This window comes from Hypanus sabinus, chromosome 16 (assembly GCF_030144855.1).
Source record: "Hypanus sabinus isolate sHypSab1 chromosome 16, sHypSab1.hap1, whole genome shotgun sequence".
Classification (NCBI taxonomy): Eukaryota; Metazoa; Chordata; class Chondrichthyes; order Myliobatiformes; family Dasyatidae; genus Hypanus; species Hypanus sabinus.
Window position 1 is genome coordinate 13,733,212 of NC_082721.1, and position 19,009 is coordinate 13,752,220.

The 19,009-nt window shown below is 44.7% G+C and overlaps 1 long non-coding RNA gene across 1 annotated transcript; it reads right to left on the bottom strand.

Moving 5' to 3' along the window:
• Positions 1–6,817: 6,817 nt before the first annotated feature.
• On the bottom strand, positions 6,818–17,030 carry LOC132405782 (uncharacterized). Its single transcript, XR_009515965.1, has 3 exons — positions 16,924–17,030; positions 15,586–15,640; positions 6,818–9,015 (listed from the first exon to the last, which is right to left on the bottom strand). It is a non-coding gene; the product is annotated as an uncharacterized LOC132405782 (long non-coding RNA).
• Between the last annotated feature and the right edge of the window lie 1,979 nt (positions 17,031–19,009).

A 19,009-nucleotide genomic window follows, 5' to 3' on the forward strand; every position in this document is an offset into this window, starting at 1 on the left:
GGGAGACTTTGGTAATGCACCTCTGATGTCATTTCCCCCCGGAGAGGGCGGGCGCTAGGGATTAAATGCCAGCGCTGCGAAGTTTGAATTAACTAGTCTCGAAATGATTTACCGACTGCGTGTCAGTATTTCAGCGCTGTGTGTAGCACATTGCTACATTGGTGACCCCGACGGTCCAAACGGGATTTGGACCAAAGATGACCGACTCTTCATCTGTTCACGCAGTTTCGCTAAAACTGCCGACTTTCTGGACGCTGCGCCCACGCATGTGGTTTAGCCAAGCAGAAGCCCAGTTCCAGATTCAGCAGATATCTTCTGATTCCACGCGTTGCTATCACGTGGTGAGCGCCCTTGACCAGGAGACGGCCCCCAGGTTGCGGATTTCATACAGTCGCCCCCAGAAGAAGGCAAATATGAAGTATTCAAAGCGCTGCTCATTGGGACCTTTGACCTCTCTCGGCGTGAGCTGGGTGCCCGCCTGCTTCACCTGGATGGTTTGGGAGACAGATTGCCATCAGCATTGATGAACGAGATGCTGGCCCTGGCTGACGGACATAAGCCCTGCCTCATGTTTGAGCAGGTGTTCTTAGGGCAACTGCCCGAGGACATACATCTGGGGCTGGCTGACGCAGATTTCAGTGACCTCCAGAAGGTGGCGGCCCGAGCAGACGTGCTGTGGAAAGCCAAGAGGGAGAGCGTGGCGTCCGTCGGTCAGATTACCAGGCCACGCGCCTAACAGCAGACCAGACTAGGCCCGGCAGGGGGGCGCACACAATACAGAGGCAGGAGTGAGGAGGACAGTGAACAGTGGTGTTTCTACCACCAGCGGTGGAGCACAGAAGCCCGCCGTTGTCGCCTGCCCTGCAAGGGCCAGGGCCAGGGCCGGCTGCCACTAATGACTATGGCGGCTGGCCACCAGGACAGCCTCTAGTACGTCTGGGACAAACAGTCGGGACGCCGCTTCTTGTTTGACACCGGAGCGGAAATCAGCTTCTTGCCCCTGACGGGGTACAACACCCGCAACAGGAAGCCAGGATCCACCCTGAGGGCTGCAAACGGCAGCACGATATGGACCTATGGCACCCGCACAGTGCAGCTGCAGTTCTGCGGCAGCCGGTTCACGTGGCCCAACCACTCCTGGGGGTGGACTTCTTGCAAGCTCACAGCCTGCTGGGAGACTTGCAAGGGAAAAGACTAGTACATGCCGAGACTTTCCAGACATTCTCCCTGGGTGAAGCCAAGTTGCCAGCCCCACACCTGGACTCCATCATGCTGTCAGACAACGAATTCACCAGAATCCTGGCGGACTTTCCATTGATTCTGGCACCGCAGTTCACGGCAGCCATGCCCAGACACGGGGTACAGCACCACATACCGACCTAGGGACCACCCCTCCACGCCCGCGCACGAAGGCTCCGCCTGGTGAAGAAGGAGTTCAAGAGGATGGAGGAATTGGGGATCATACGGAGGTCCGAGAGCCCATGGACCTCCCCCCTGCACATGGTGCGCGAAGCAGCTGGGGGTTGGAGACCATGCGGCGACTACCGCAGACTGAACGAGGCTACTACTCCCAACCGCTAACCCATGCCGCACATACAGGACTTTGCAGCAAACCTGCACGGGGCAGGAACCTTTTCCAAAGTAGACCTTGTCCGGGGATACCGTCAAATCCCGGTGCACCCTGAAGACCTCCCCAAAACAGCACTCATCATCCCGTTCTGCCTGTTCAAGTTCCTCTGAATGCCGTTCAGCCTGAAGAATGCCACACAGACATTCCAGCGGCTAATGGATGCAGTGGGACACGACCTGGACTTTGTGTTCATCTATTTGGATGACATCCTTATAGCCAGCAGTAGTCGCCAGGAGCATCTGTCCCACCTCCGCCAGCTCTACTCCCGCCTGCGTGATTTCGGCCTCACGATCAACCCAGCCAGAATGGACGTTCCGACTGCACTCATGGTGGATGCATCCGACACAGCAGTCGGTGGGGTGCTGGAGCAACTCATCGAGGGGCGCTGGCAACCCTTGGCGTTCTTCAGCAAGCACCTACGACTCAAGTACAGTGCTTTCGACCGGGAGCTGCTGGCACTGTGTCTGGCAATCCGGCATTTCAGGTACTTCTTAGAAGGCAGGTTCACCGCATTCACGGACCACAAACCATTGATCTTCGCATTCACGAAGGTGTCTGATCCCTGGTCGGCTCGCCAGCAGCGACATCTGTCCTACGTCTCCGAGTACACGACGGACATCCAGCATGTCTCGGGAAAGGACAACCTCATGGCGGACGAAATCTACAGACCAGCTATCCTGGCCCTGTCCCTGGGGGTGGACTATGCAGCACTGGCAGAGGCGCAGCAGGCAGATGACGAGATGCCCAGCTACAGGACCGCAGTCTCGGGTTTGCAGTTGCAGGACTTTTTCGTAGGCCCAGGTGAGAGGACCCTCCTGTGCAACTTGGCTACCGGCCAACCTCGCCCCATCGTCCCAGCAGCCTGGAGGCGGCGAGTTTTCGACTCCATACACGGTTTGGCGCACCCATCTATCAGGACAACCGTCCGGCTGGTCTCCAGCAAGTTCACATGGCACGGACTTCGCAAGCAGGTCAGTGAATGGGCCAGAAAGTGCGCGCAGTGCCAAACAGCCAAGGTGCAGCGGCACACTAAAGCCCCGCCGCAGCAGTTCGACCCCACCCACCGGAGGTTCAACCACATTCATGTGGATATCGTGGGCCCCCTACCAGTGTCCCGAGGAGTGCGATACCTCCTAACTATGGTAGACCAGTTCACGAGGTGGCCAGAGGCGGTCCCGCTCACTGACACATCTGCCGATTCCTGTGCCCGAGCACTGATTGCAACCTGGGTAGCACACTTCGGGGCACCAGCCCACATTACCTCTGACAGAGGCGCCCAGTTCACCTCCAGCCTGTGGTCGGTTGTGGCCAGCTTGTTGGGAATGCAGCTAGACCACACTACTGCCTACCACCCACAGTCGAACGGACTAGTGGAACGCTTCCACCGTCACTTGAAGTCGGCTCTCATGGCCTGCCTGAGAGGACCTAACTGGGTGGACGAGCTTCCCTTGGTCCTGCTTGGAATTCGCACAGCGCCCAAAGAGGATCTGCATGCCTCATTGGCTGAGTTGGTGTACAGCACACTCCTGGCCATCCTAGGAGAGTTCATACCAGCCCCAAGGGGGCAAGAGGAAGAACCCGCAGCAGTCCTGGACAGGCTACATGAAAGGCTCAGCAACCTGGCCCCCATACCAACTTAACAGCACGGACTGACCCCGACCCATGTACCCATAGACCTGCAGAACTGTAAGTTTGTGTTTGTACGAAGGGGCAGACACCGGGCACCACTACAGCGGTCGTTCAAGGTGATCAACAACAATGGGTTCTGAACATTGGGGGGAGAGAGGAGGTTTTCACGGAGGATCGACTCAAACCAGCCCATGTGGACTTGGCGCAGCCGGTCGAGGTACAGGCACCGCAGCTCAGAGGCAGACCTCCCAAACAGAGGCCAATCCAGACTGTGGACATTGAGGGGTGTATCACTGGTTCTGGGGGGGGGGGGGGGGGGCGGTTATGTGGCGACCCACTTACTGCGCAGGCGAACCGGTTCACAAATAGCCAGCGCATGGGGGGAGACTTTGGTAATGCACCTCTGATGTCATTTCCGCCTGGAGAGGGCGGGCGCTAGGGATTAAACGCCAGCGCCGCGAAGTTTGAATAAACTAGTCTCTAAACGATTTATGGACTGCGTGCCATTATTTCAGTGCTGTGTGTAGCACATCGCTACAGCATCACTTCTCCAGCCAGTTCAAAGGTGTCTATAAGGCTGGGATGGAGTGTGGGGAGAGAGCATCAAAGTGTCAAAAGGTTATAAAGCATAGAAGCAGGTCTTTTGTCCCAACTTGTCAGTGTGGACACATTGGGATAAAAGGCTTGCCTCTCCATTCTACAACTTTGTGACACTTTCATTCTCTCCCCTTCCTCCATGATAGCCCTATAGATACATTTGGACTGACTAGTGAAGGGATGTAGCTACAGAAGGCTGCTCTTCATTCAAGGGGAGCACAAGAGACCCACATATCTGGAGATTTCCAAGGAGGATTTAGGAAGAATAAAGCCATGTGTACAGCTTATGAATTGCTGCAATTCTAACAGGTTCCTCCACCCTCCCTGCCTGTTCCTGTTTCTGAGGTGGAAGAGTAAATTTAAAATTCCCTACAGAAAAATGGATGGTCTGTTTATTCAACGCTGAACTACAAACTGTGAGCTGTGGCGTGGACATTCGTTAATCATCCTGAGGCCGGGAGGTTAAAAGTGAGAGCAACACACACACGAAATATAGGAGGACCTCAGTAAGTCAGGCAGAATCAATGGAGAGGGCTAAACAGTCAATGTTTCAAGCCAAGGCTCTTCATCAGGGCTGAAAGGAAGGGAGAAGACCTAGAATAAAATAGTGTGGGAGGAGAAAAAGTACTAAGTGATAGGTGAAGCCAGGTGAGCTGGGGAGGCGGGGTGATGTGAGAAGCTAGGAGGCAATATTGGAAGAGGAGGCTGTTGAAGGAATCTGATCAGAGAGGAGAGTGAACCATGGACGAAAGGGAACGAGGAAGGGCAACCAGAGTGAGGCAATGGGCAGGTGAGAAGAAGAGAAGGGATAAGATGGGAGCCTGAATGGGGAGTGGAAAAAGAAGGAAGGGGAAGTTTGGAGAATTACTAGAAGTTAGAGAAATTGATGTTCATGCCATCAGGCTGAAGGCTAATCAGATGGAATGTTGCTCCTTCAACCCTTAGAGTGGCCTTATTGTGACAGCAGAGGAGGCCATGGACCAATATATTAGAATAAGAATGGTAGGTAGAATTAACATGGGTGGTCATGGGGATATCCTGCCTGTTTTAGCAGACAGAGCGAAAATGTTCAAAGAAGAGATACGCCAATCTACATCAGGTGTCACCAATGTATTGGGAGCTGCACCGTGAACTCCAGATATGGTAAATAATCTCCAGCTTCTCACAGGTAGTGTTGGCCAAGTGGTGGTCTAGTGATCTGAAGGTTGCTAGTTTGAGCCTCAGCTGAGGCAGCATGTTGTGTCCTTGAGCAAGGCACTTAACCACACATTGCTCTGCAACAACACCGGAGCCAAGCTGTATTGGCCCTTGCCCTTCCCTTGGACAACATCGGTGGCGTGGAGAGGGGAGACTTGCAACATGGGCAACTGCCGGTCTCCCATACAACCCTGCCTGTGCCCTGGAAACTTTCCAAAGGCACAAATCCATGGTCTCTCTAGACTAACAGATGCCTCACAAGTGAAGTATTGCCTCACCTGGAACAACTGTTTGGGGCCATGAATGGTGGTGAGGGAGGAGGTGAAAGGGCAAGTGTAGTGACCTGATCCTCGATGGGTAATGTAGCTAAGGTGCATCTGGAATATTACAGTTAAGTGATAAAATAGAATTCTATTTGAGCTTTAGCCATTTAAAAGCACAGTGAGGAAATAAAAGCTATCAGTGTTTACTCAAACTACCTGCATCTCAATATCACCAAGACCAAGGAGATGGTGGTGGACTTTAGGAGACCTAGGCCTCATATGGAGCCAGTGATCATTAATGGAGAATGTGTGGAGCAGGTTAAGACCTACAAGTATCTGGGAGTGCAGTTAGACGAGAAGCTAGACTGGACTGCCAACACAGATGCCCTGTGCAGGAAAGCACAGAGTCGACTGTACTTCCTCAGAAGGCTGGCGTCATTCAATGTTTGTAGTGAGATGCTGAGGATGTTCTATCGGTCAGTTGTGGAGAGCGCCCTCTTCTTTGTGGTGGCGTGCTGGGGAGGCAGCATTAAGAAGAGGGACGCCTCACGTCTTAATAAGCTGGTAAGGAAGGCGGGCTCTGTAGTGGGCACAGAACTGGAGAGTATGACATCGGGCAGAGCGGAGGGCGCTGAGTAGGCTACGGTCAATCATGGAAAACCCTGAACATCCTCTGCACAGCACCATCCAGAGACAGAGAAGCAGCTTCAGCGGCAGGTTGCTGTCAATGCAATGCTCCTCAGACAGGATGAAGAGATCATTACTCCCCAACGCCATTCGGTTCTACAATTCAACTACCAGGGGCAAGACATGTTAAAGTGCTGGGGTTAGGACTGAGCTTAAGTTACCACTCAATGCACTTTAGTAAACTATTTAAGAACTTTTTAAAAGCTATTTATTAATGCTTTTTGGGAGGGTGATTTTAGGTGCATATCATATTTATACTGAGTTAAATACTGTATATAATTAGTTTTGCTACAATAAGTGTATGGGACACTGGAAAAATGTTGAATTTCCCCTTGGGGATGAATAAAGTATCTATCTATCTATCTTTCTATCATCAGTGAAGTTGAATGTCACGTAGGAGAGAAATTCCGGGTGTTGAAATACTATACATATCATTGCAGCGAATTTCAATCTGGAAAAAAAAGGTTCCTGATATCCCGTAAGGAGTCAAACTTTCCTGCTAGTGTAAGACAATACAAATATGTACAAAAATAATTTCAAAATTTCCAGTTGTGAGGCTGAATTTTCTTGGAGTTGTGTCAAGGTGTTTCCAAACATCTTACCTTTTAAATAGATAAGTCAACATTAGGAAGTCATGGAAGTGAGCAAGATGTAATTCAACTGAGTTGATATTTTTACCCCAAGGAAATAGTGGCAAACTCCAAATAGAAATATTCAGCTACACTCTACCTGCTGCTGCTGCTGCTGATGATGATGATAATAATAACAATAATAATAACAACAACAACAACAACTTTATTTATACAGCTCCTTTCATACATTAAGATTCAGGCTCAGAGTGTTGTACATAGATTGTAAAGATAAATCAATACAGTCATTAAAGTACAAGACACAATTAAAAATCGTAGTGATCTTGAGGCTTTAGCTCTTCGAGGCTTCAGCAAAGAGTGGCTTCACTCAGAAAGCAAAGGAACGAAAAGCTCAATTTCTTTTTCCTTCTCTGCTTGATATCTGCTCGGGTAGGACAGTAGAGATGTCAGGCAGCTTAGCAGGAAGGCATGGAGACCTCCAGTGTCCCTGACAACTACAACTGCAAGGCATGCATCCAGCTGCAGCTTCTATTAAAACACATTACGGAGTTGGAGCTGGAACTGGATGAATGCTGAATCATTCGGGAGGCTGAAGGGGTGATAGATTGGACATATAGGGAGGTAGTTACACCCAAGGTGCAGGACACAGGAAACTGGGTGACAGTCAGGAAGAGGAAAGGGGCTAAGGAGCCAGTGCAGAGTAGCCCTGAGGCCTTCCCCCTCAACACAGGTGGATATTGTCACGGGCGATGACCTAACAGAGGAAAGTCACAGTGGTTGGGTCTCTGGCACTAAATCTGCCTTTGCGGCTCAGAAGGGAAGGGGGAAGAAGAGGCTTGCTGTGGTGATATGGGATTTGTTATTCAGGAGAACAGATAGGAGGATCTGTGGACGAAAACGAGATTCCTAGATGGTATGTTGCCTCCTGAGTGCCAGGGTCAGGGACATCTCGGATCGAGTGCTCAGCATTCTTAAGTGGTCTATATAGGATGACATCGATAGGATGACTGACGAGGTTCTGCATCAGGAGTTCGGGGAGTTAGGTGCTAAGTTAAAGGACAGGACCTCCAGGGTTGTGTTCTCAAGATTGCTACCCATGCCACATGTTAGTGAAGGTAGAACTAGGAAGATTTTACAGTTTAATGCGTGGCTAAGGAGTTGGTGGAGGAAGGATGGCATACAATTTGTGGATCATTGGGCTCTCTTTCAGGGAAGGTGGGACCAATGCAGAAGGGACGGTTTGCATCTGAAAAGGAGAGGGACTAATACCCTCGTGGGATGGTTTTTTAATGCTGCGCGGTGGGATTTAAACTAGAGTTCCAGAGGGATGGGAACCGGAGCACCAGAACAGTTAATGGAGAGGTTGTGGAGGCAGATGCTGGTAAGACTTTAGACAAAGTTAGGAATCAAAAAGTTGAGCATGGTGCAACAAAATTAGAAAGGGTGAATAAAGGACAGAAGATGTTTTACCTGAATGTGTGCAGTATATGGAAAAAGGTAGATGGACGTGCACAGTTGCACAGTTTCAGATTGGCAGGGATGATGTTGTAGGCATCACTGAACCACGGCTGAAAGATTATAGCTGTGAGCTTAATGTCCAAGGATACAGATTGTATTGAAGGAACAGGCAGAAGTGCAAAAGGACCAGCGTTGCACTGTTGGTAAAAAATGAAATCAAATCATCAGAAAGAGGTGACATAGAGTCAGAAAGTGCTGAATCATTGTAGATAGAGCCAATGAACTGCAGGGGTATAAAGACCCTGATGGGAATTGTATACAGGCCCCCAGACAGTAGTAAGGATGTGGCCGACGAATTACAATGGGAGGTAGAAAATACATGCCAAAGAGACACTGTTAGAATAGTCATGGGGGAATTCAGTATACAGGTAAATTGGGAAAATCAGGTTGGTGCTGGGTTACAGGAGGGGGAATTTCCAGAGTGCCTATGAGATCGATTTTCAAAGTAGCTCATGGTTGAGCCCACTGGGGGATCAGCTGTTCTGGACTGGGTGTTGTGCAATGAGCCAGAATTGATTAGAGCAGGGGTCAGCAACCTTTACCACTGAAAGAGCCACTTGGACCCGTTTCCCACAGAAAAGAAAACACTGGGAGCCGCAAAACCCGTTTGACATTTAAAATGAAATAACACTGCATACAACGTTTTGTTTTGCCTTTATGCTATGTATAAACAAACTATAATGTGTTGCATTTATGAAATTGATGAACTCCTGCAGAGAAAACGAAATTACATTTCTGCATGCAACAAAAACATTTTGAACTCCGAAAAAAAGACGTTGGGTTGAAGGTTACTTTTAAGTAAAATACTCAACGTCTATTTGAGTCCTTCTTGTATTTATGAAAAATGCCAAACTTAAATTTGCCGCCAGCAGCAAACCAAAAATAACGTCAGCCAGCTGTCAACCTGAAAAATAAAAGGACTATTTCACTGAACAATGAAAACATATGAATATACGTAAAATAATAGGCAATTAAAATATTTATCATCCTTGTTCAGGTTGACTCACACCTGACAATGCAGTCTATTCAGTAGGGATGGATCGATGCTTAGGGGAGTGACCGGGAAGGATAATGTGTTTTTTTCCTCTCTGAACTCACAGAAGCGTTTCCCAAACGATGTTTGCATTGCGATGATTGCAGAATGTAAATACCCCGAATTTATCATGTCGTGACCTTGTTTGAACTCTCTCAAATTGGGGGTGAGACAATGTGCCTTTCTGTAAATCTCTGGCTGTACGTCCTTACCCCTGAAGAGCTGTGTTCAGCGTGTTCAGGTGCGCTGTCATGTCTACCATGAAGTGTAGCTTTTCCAGCCACTCTGGCTGTTCCAGCTCAGGAAAGTTGAGCCCTTTGCTGCCCAGGAAAGTTTTCACTTCTTCCAGACACGCGACAAAGCGTTTCAGCACCTCCCCTCTGGACAGCCAGCGATAAAAACATGTTGTAGCGGTGTGCTACACGCAGTCAGTAAACTGCAGTCAAAGATAGCTTTATTCGAACTAAACAGCCTTGCTTTTAAGCCTCCCTCAACCCGCCCCCCATGGGCGCGGATGCTGCAAAAGACACGTACTCACAAACCCCCGTAGGCTATCTCCCTTAGCCTGAACGCTGGCTAATTGTGAGCCGGTTCGGATGTGTCAGGAAATGGGTCGCCACAACGTCTTATTTAGATTGTACAAGATCACCATAATCTTCAAATTTAGATTTACATTTCAAAAACTAACAAACTAACAAAATACATTTTAATTAAATACTGACCATGTAGCGGTGTGCTACACGCAGCGCTAAAATTACGACACGGAGTCGGTAACTGCAGTCGAAGGAAAAAACTTTATTCGAAATCTTCAGCCTCACTTTTAAGCCTCCCTCAACCTGCCCCCATGGCGCAGAGGCTCCAAAGCTCTGTGCTCGCAAACCCCCATAGGCTATCTAATTGTGAGCCGGTTCGGATGTGCCAGGAAAAGGGTCGCCACAACCAATTATTTCCCAAAGCAACAGGGAGCCGCAGCACAGACGTAAAAGAGCCACATGTGGCTCCGGAGCCGTGGGTTGCCGACCCCCGGATTAGAGAGATTAAGGTAAAGAATCCTTACCGGAAGGTGATCAGAACATGATCAAATTCACCCTGAAGTCAGAGGTGTCAGTATTACAGCAGAGTAAATGGAATTACAGAGGCATGAGAGAGGAGTTGGCCATAATTAATTGGAAAAGAATACTGGCAGGAATGACAGCAGAGTGGGAAATGGCTGGAATTACTAGGAGCAATTCAGAAGGCACAGGATATATTCATCCCAAAGCAGAAGACGCATTCTAAGAGAAATATGACACAACCATGGCTAACAAGAGGAGTCAAAGCCAACATAAAAGCCAGAGAGAGGGCATATAATGGAGCAAAAATTACTGGGAAGTTAGAGGATTGGGAGGCTTTTAAAAACCAACAGAAGGCAACTAAAAAAGTCATAAAAAAGGTAGAGATGGAGTACAAAAGTAAGCTAGCCAATAATATTAAAGAGGATATCAAAAGTTTCTTTAGATACATAAAGTATAAAAGAGATGCAAGAGTGAATCAGACCACTGGAAAACGATGCTGGATAGGTAGCAATGGGGAAAAACAAAATGATGGACAAACTGAGCAAGTATTTTGCATCAGTCTTCACTATGGAAGACACTAGCAGTGTGGTGGAAGTTCCAGGTGTCAGAGGGCATAAAGTGTGTGAAGTTACCATTACTAGAGAGAAAGTTATTGGGAAACTGAAGGGTCTGAAGGTAGATAAGTCACCTGAACCAGACGTTGTACACCCAAGAGTTCTGAAAGAGGTGGCTGAAGAGATAGTGGAGGTATTAATAATGATCTTTCAAGAATCACTAAACTCTGGAACAGTCCCAAAAGACTGGAAGATTGCAAATGTCACTCCAGTCTTCGAGAAGGGAGAGAGACAGAAGAAACAAAACTATAGACCGGTCAGTATGACCTCAGTGGTTGGGAAGATGTTGGAATCGCTTATCAAGGATGAGGTCTCAGGGTACTTGGAAGGACATGATAAAATAGGCCGTAGTCAGCATAGTTTACTCAAGGGAAAATCTTGCCTGGCAAATCTGTTGGAATTCTTTGAGGAAGCAACAAGCGGGATAGACAAAGGAGAATCTCTTAATGTTGTCTATTTGGATTTTCAGAAGGCCTTTGACAAGATGCCACACATGAGGCTGCTTAACAAACTACAAGCCCATGATAGTACAGGAAAGATTCTAGCAGGGATAAAGCAGTGGCTGGTTGTCAGGAGGCAAAGAGTGGGAATAAAGGGAGCCTTTTGTGGCTGGTTGCCAATGACTAGTGGTTTTCCACAGGGGTCCATGTTGGGACCAGATTCCTTTTACATTATATGTCAACGATTTGAATGATGGAATTGATGGTTTCGTTTCAAAGTTTGCAGTCGATGTAAAGATAGCAAGAGCAGTAGGTAATTTTGAAGAAGTAGAGAGGCTACAGAGGGACTTAAACAAATTAGGATCGTGGGCAGAGAAATGGCAGATAGAATATAGTGTTGGAACATGTATGGTCATGCACATTGGTAGAAGAAATGAAAGTGTTGGATATTTTCTAAATAGAGAGAAAATACAAAAAACTGAGGCGCTAAGGGACTTGGGAGTCCTTGTGCAGGATTCCCTAAAGATCAATTTGCAGGTTGAGTCTGTGGTGAGGGAAGCAAATGCAATATTAGCATTCATTTCAAGAATCAGAATCAGAACCAGGGTTATTATCACCGAAATTTGTTTAACTTAGCAGCAACAGTTCAATGCAATGCATAATATAGAGGAAGAGGAATAAATAAATAAATAAATAAATAGATAGATAGATAAATAAATAGATAGATAGATAGATAAATGGATAGATAAATAAATAAATAAATAGATAGATAGATAGATAGATAGATAGATAGATAGATAGATAGATAGATAGATAGATAGATAGATAGATAGATAAATAAATAAATAAGTAGATAAATAAATAAATAAATAAATAGATAGATAGATAGATAAATAGCAGTATATGTATGTTGAATAGATTAAAAAATCATGCAAAATCAGAAATAATATATATGAAAAAGTGAGGTAGTGTTCACAGGTTCAATGTCCATTTAGGAATCAGATGGCAGAGGGGAAGGAACTGTTCCTGAATCTCTGAGTGTGTGCCCTCAGGCTTCTGTACCACCTGCTTGGGGGTAATGGTGAGAAAAGGGCATGCCCTGGGTGCTGGAGGTTCTTAATAATGCATGCTACTTTTCTGAGACACTGCTCCTTGAAGACGTCCTGGGTATTTTGTAGGCTAGTACCCAAGATGGAGCTGACTAAATTTACGATGCTCTACAGCTTCTTTTGGTCCCGTGCAGTAGCGCCCCCCCCCCACCACCATGCCCCAGACAGAGGACTAAAATATAAAAGCAGGGATGTAATGTTGAGACTTTATAAAGCACTGGTGAGGCTTCATTTGGAGTGTTGTGAGCAGGTTTTGACCACTAATCTTAGAAAGGATGTGTTGAAATTGGAGGGGGTTCAAAGGAAATTCATGAAAATAATTCTAGGATTGAATGGCTTGTTATATGAAGAGCATTTGATGGCTCTGGGCCTGTATTCACTAGAATTCAAATGAATGAGGGGTGATCTCAGTGAAACCTAACAAATGGTGAAAGGCCTTGATAGAGTGTATTTGGAGAGGATGTGTCCTATGAAGGGAGAGTCTTCCAAAATAGAAAAGCATCCTTTTAGAATGGAGATGAGGAAGAACTTTTTAACCAGAGAGAGGAAAATCTGTGGAATCCTTTGCCACAAGCTCCTATGGAACCCTTAAGGCGAAGGTTGACGGATTCTTGATTGGTCAGAGTATGAGGGGATACAGGGAGAAGACAGGAGATTGGGGCTGAGGGAAATTGAATCAACCATGATGACGTAGTGGAGCAGACATGATGGGCCAAGTGGCCTAATTCTGCTCCTATATCTTATGGTAAGTAAAGCCAAATGTTATACTAAGGCCAAATTTGAAAAGAAGATTTTTAGTAATATTTTGAAACATTCCACAGTACTAACCTGGCATATATTTCAGTCAGTAGAGTATTCCAGATTTTTGGCGCATAAGAGCAAAAGGTGACACCACCAGCTCTTATATACTTGACTCTGGAAACACCAAGCAAACTAGTATTCACTGATCTAAGATTAGTGATGAAAAAGGATGTACACTAAACGATGAGGTGTGGGGCATCATGGTAGCGTAGTGGTTAGCACAACGCCTTACAGCACCAACAACTTGGCTTCAATTCCTGTCACTGTCTGTAAGGAGTCTGTATGTTCTCACTGTCACCAGTAGGTTTCCTCCGGGTGCTTGGTTTCCTCCCACAGTCCAAAGACATACTGGTTGGTAGGTTAAATTGGTCATTGTAAGGTGTCTTGTGATTAGGCTAGGGTTAAATCGGGGGTTGCTAGGCAGCACAGCTTGAAGGGCTGGATGGGCCTATTCCACGATGCATCTCAATAAAAAATAAAGTAAAATATACTGAGGAGCTAAATTATTCAGAGCCTGAATGGAAAACTTTCAGTAGATAATAAAGAATCTTTGGCATTTTTTGAAACTTGTTTCTCAAATAAATCACTCACACAGTCAAAGAGTGACACCCAATGTGTCTCTGAGATTGAAACTGTGAAGCAGAATCAGGAATGTGACTCATTTAATGTTGTCAGTTTTATTTGTAATGTTAATATAAGCTTCCAAATGTAGGCCAGACTCAAGAAGTGTTGGAATTTAACCTCTGGCTAATTATTACGTATGAATCACTTTTCCAAGCCAGTCTGCTGTTTCTCACAGGAAAAGGTCAACATTAAAAGTGGGATGAAGCTGATTTTTCTCAAACAGTCCTGAATAAACATTGAAAATTTCGACTAACTTGCAACAAAGGTTTTATTTACAACAGAACTTAAGTTCCAGGAATAAACTCTGGAAACCAATAACTAATTCAGAATTGTTTCTGACATGACTTGTTGACCAAGTTCAAGAACAGCTACTTCTCTTTCACCATTCTGTTCTTGAACCAGTCAGCAAAACCTTAATCACTACCTCAGTACGGTAATGCTGTGACCACTTGGCACTAAAATGAAGTTTGTTTTTTTTTATCTTTCTTGTCAAAATTGTGTATAATTCATATTTTTCTTTTGAATGTCACTGATATGATTCTGTGCACCTCTGATGCTGCTGCAAGTTTTCCACTGAACCTGATAATAAACTTCTTGTTAGAAGTCACCATGGGAGGATCCTTCCAAATAAGTCTGTCCTTCTGAAAGGAACCGATGAATTGAGCTGAAAAGTTATTCAGAGCTGAATCTCCAACTTCTGCACGTTGATGCCATGGTCTCAACTGAGCAGCAGCAGGCATCCAAGTTTCGGCACTCCATTCCCTCAGAACATGGATAGCAGTTGCTGTCCCTTTAAGACTCTTCGTTGCCTAGCACATTCCTTCATGGAAACTCTGCACTTAAATGCCTTGTGCTGAGCACCCAGTGCTCAATTGTAGGTGCTCCACTACTGTTTGTGATTTTGCCTGTGGATTTCATTTGTGTTATCTTGTTAATTTGGAGTCTGAGTTAATTCTAGACCTTACTCTGCACTTGGGTTCACCACCGTCCATAGTTCTCTCGTTACAACTAGAAAACCCTGAGTTTGTGTATGTATCATTGACACCATGGATGATTACCTGACACCTCAATCACTTGCTTCCATTGCTGAATGGGGGTGAATTTCATGCACATGTTTTATATCGGACAACTATCTTTCACACCCTGCGTCATGCACGTAAAGTGATCCTGCCATTATTGGGAGAAGCTGCTGCAGTCTAGCTTTGTTCCATTTCTGGGGACATTTTAAGCTTTCACCGTTTGCAAAAACACAAACACGTTGCTTTTAAATAGATATGCTTTCTATTGGAAATCCTCCAACTCATTGGCAGGCTCAGATGCTGACACAGTGCAGGTCAAATAGTATTTTTGTTCCTGATGTCCAGGCAGGCAGTTAGTGTGAGTGCCAAATCTAGGTGATAGTTCGGATCAAGCACAATCCAAACCATTATATTTGTAAATATCTAATAGATAATAATTTTCAATTTTAGCAGTCTTCTCATATCTCCTTTAAGATAGAGACACTTAAGAGCTGTTGTAATCCTTTAGTAACAGATGAATGTCACTTCCACCTTTGCCTTCTGTTATAGACTGTCAAGCAGGTGAAATATCTTCCATCTGAGGCCTGGTTGCTATAGGATGTCACTACTTAACAAAACACAGGTGAGTATAAGCAAAAAAAGTGCAGATGGTGGAACAGGTCAACCACCATCCCACTGGCATACTTGCATCTTAAGCAAGTACCATTAGCTTGCAATGATCACAAGGTAATAAAATATAGGTACAGAATTAGACCATTTGGCCCATTGAATCTACTCACCGTTCAATCACAGCTGATCTTCTTCAATCCCATTCTCCTGTCTTCTTCCTGTTCCCTTAAGTTGAAAGTTCAATGTTCAAAGTAAATGCATTATCAATATAAGTAAATGCATTATATGTACATTATCAATGTACATATGCTTCACCATATTCTGCGCAGAAAATATGTTGGAATTCATAATAAATAGAAAAAAAAACTAACTAGGATCATTGAAAAACTACACGTGACTGAGACAGACAAAGAGCTAATGTACAAGGGACTGTGAAAACATGAAAAGAAAAGAAAATAATGATAATAAGTAAGCAATCAATATTGAGAACACAAGTTGTAGAGTTCTTAAAAGTTAGTTCATAGGTTGTGGAATCAGTTGAGTATTGGGGTGAGTCAAGTTATCCCCTCTGGTTCAAGAGCCTGATGGTTGTGGGGTAATAACTGCTCCTCAGCCTGGTGATGTGAGACTTGAGGCTTCTGTACCTCCTTCCTGATGGCATCAGTGAGGAGAGAGCATGGCCAGGTAATGGGGGTCCTTGATGACAGATGCTCCTTTCCTGTGACAGCACTCTGTGTAAATCTGCTCACTGGAGACTAGGGCTTTATGTGTGATGGGCTGGGCTGTTTTTTTCGTCACTCAAGGAGATTGATGTTCCCATACCAGACTGTGATGCAAGCAGTCACTATAATCTACACCACACATCTGCAGAAGTTTGCCGACATTTTAGATGACATGCCAAACCTACATAAACTTCTAAGAAAGTGGGGGAGTTTCCGTGCCTTCTTTGTACCCCAGGAGAGACTCACCGAATGATAATGCCGAGGAATATAAAGTTGCTGATCCATTCCACCTCGGAGACCCTGATGAAGATTGGCTCATGGACCTCCATTTTCCCCCTCCAGTAGACAATAATCTGCTCTTTGGTTTTGCTGACATCGAGTTAGAGCCAGATTCGCAATCTCTGCACCCATCCCCATGTGCTGATTCATCATTGCCTTTGATTCTTCCTTGCCAATCAAGAACTTATCAACCTCTACTTTAAATATACTCAGCTACTTGGCCTCCATAGCCCTCTGTGGAAACTGGTTCCACATATTCACAACCTCCTGGATGAAAAACTTCCATGAGATCATTAGAGCAATGGAAAGAACAAATACCATACTTTGCATAAATAATGTAACGATAATCAAGAAGCTTTGGAAAATCAATACAGTTACTTCAGCATTGGCATTCATAAATTCCATTGATAATGCATACTGCAAAACATTTCAATTAGCTTTAAAAGAACTGTACCAACATGGCTAATTTGTAAGAGCTCCATCCTTAATCATCTGAATATTTTTTACCTGAAGTCAGTTATATAATAAGTGGCTTCAGTAAACTTGTTGTGTAGATCAAGTCAAGCTCATTAAGTACCAGAGCCATATACCAGTCTTGGAATACTTTAACTGGGTCAATGGTCCACTAATGTCTCGTCACTAACTTGTCAGCGTGATTGCAAATGAGCAACAAATGCTGGGCTTGCAACAATACCCAGATTCTGAATGATTAATTTAGAAGAAAAATAGAAAAACTGTTACATTCATAACACTAAAGCTGTTAATATTTTGCTATTTGAAATGACGTCACTTTGATTGTGTAAGCTGTTTCACCGCATTATAGGTTTATTAATGACAGTTAGTAGTTATCAACTAGCAATCAGGAAACGGGCTAGTAAAATCTGACCTATCAGAAATGCCTTTGTCTGTATCATATTGCAATTCTGAACAATCATTTCAGAATCAGAATCAGATTTAATATTACTGACCTATGTCAAAATATGTTGTTTGTGTCAGCAATACATAAAACATAGAAAAACTACGGCACAATACAGGCCTTTCAGCCCATAATGCTGTGCTGAACATAATAATAAACACTATGATTACAATATGAAGTACAGGATATATAAAAAATTAAATAAGTATTGTAAAAAGAGAGGGAAAATAGGTAGTTTTCATGGGTTCATTGTCTATTCAGAAAGCTCATGGTAGAGGGGAAGAAGCTGTTCCTGAAACATTGAATGAGTGTCTTCAGGTTTCTGTACCTGCTCCCTAATGATGGCATTGAGAAGAGGGAGTGTCCTGGCTGATGGGGGTCCTTAATGACGGATGCTGCCTTTTTTGAGGCATTGCCTTTTGAAAGTGTCCTGGATGCTGTAGAGACTACTGCACGTGACTGCACGGGCTGAGCTTACAACTCTCTGCAGCATATTTCAATCCTGTGCAGAGGCCGCTCCATACCATACAGTGATGGAACCAGTCAAAAAGCTCTCCACAGTACATCTGTAGTGTCCTTGGTGACATACCAATTCTCCTCAAACTCCTAATGAAATATAGCCAGAACCGTGCCTTCTTTGTAATTGAATAGATCCTCAGAGGTGCTGACACCCAAGAATTTGAAACCCTTTCCACCTCTAACTCGATGAAGACTTACGACTGATGGTTGGTGGCATTTGGTATCAATATCAATAGTCTGCAGTAACCATGTTCTGTTTTCATCAAACAAAGGTGTTTCCACTCAAAGAATGATGTAAATTTCCCAAAAGATAGTGATTAAAAAGATTACTGTAAGTTGGAATTTGCAGTGAAATTATGAATTTTAAACTTACCTACATTTAGTGGCAGGGTGCATGTCTCTTTGAGGTGCAGCATGACATCTAACTCTGATTATTTCCATTGCAGGCTTTCATTAATTTATAATCTATAGTAGGTTTAATCCTATTGAGTCTACAGTCTAGAATCTTTATTGTCCAGAACATTTTTATACATGATCCATAAATTCAAAGCAATTTAGTATTCACTGCTGTGTTGGGAAAACAAAAGCAGGTTTTCAACCAGGGATTAGATAGGTGCAAGATAGTAAACAAGGATTCAAGAGAGCTGATGGGGTGGCCTCACCAGGGGCCAACACAGACTCATTCAGTTAATTTACCTCCTTCTGTGCCAGAACAACCCTATCATTCAAAGAGGGCAGTCAAAATGATACGCTGGGATCATCAAAATTGAGATGAAGTTGTTGCTTTATGTTTGCAGAATGGTAAGAGACTCAAATGTTAATTGTCTTAATATGATTTATATTAATTAATGTTAATTACATTCAGGTGTTCTGTCTCCTTTAAGGGCTTCATATTTATTTTTCTGAGAGGAGGATTAGTTAAGGGGATAAGAGTATGACATGTCTCTCCTGTGAACAGTGACTTGGCTCCAGTTTTATATTTGGCTTTCCCGTTTTAGCATTTCGAATTATTAACATTCTGGGAAGTCTGATGAGTGAAAGATTATACCAGTTGAACTAATCATGGGGGTCAGAGACAAGAATTTTAACTTCTAAAAAGATACAGTTAGCTTGGAAGTTAGGTATACCTTTCCCCTTAGATCAGTAAGCTTCTGTAAC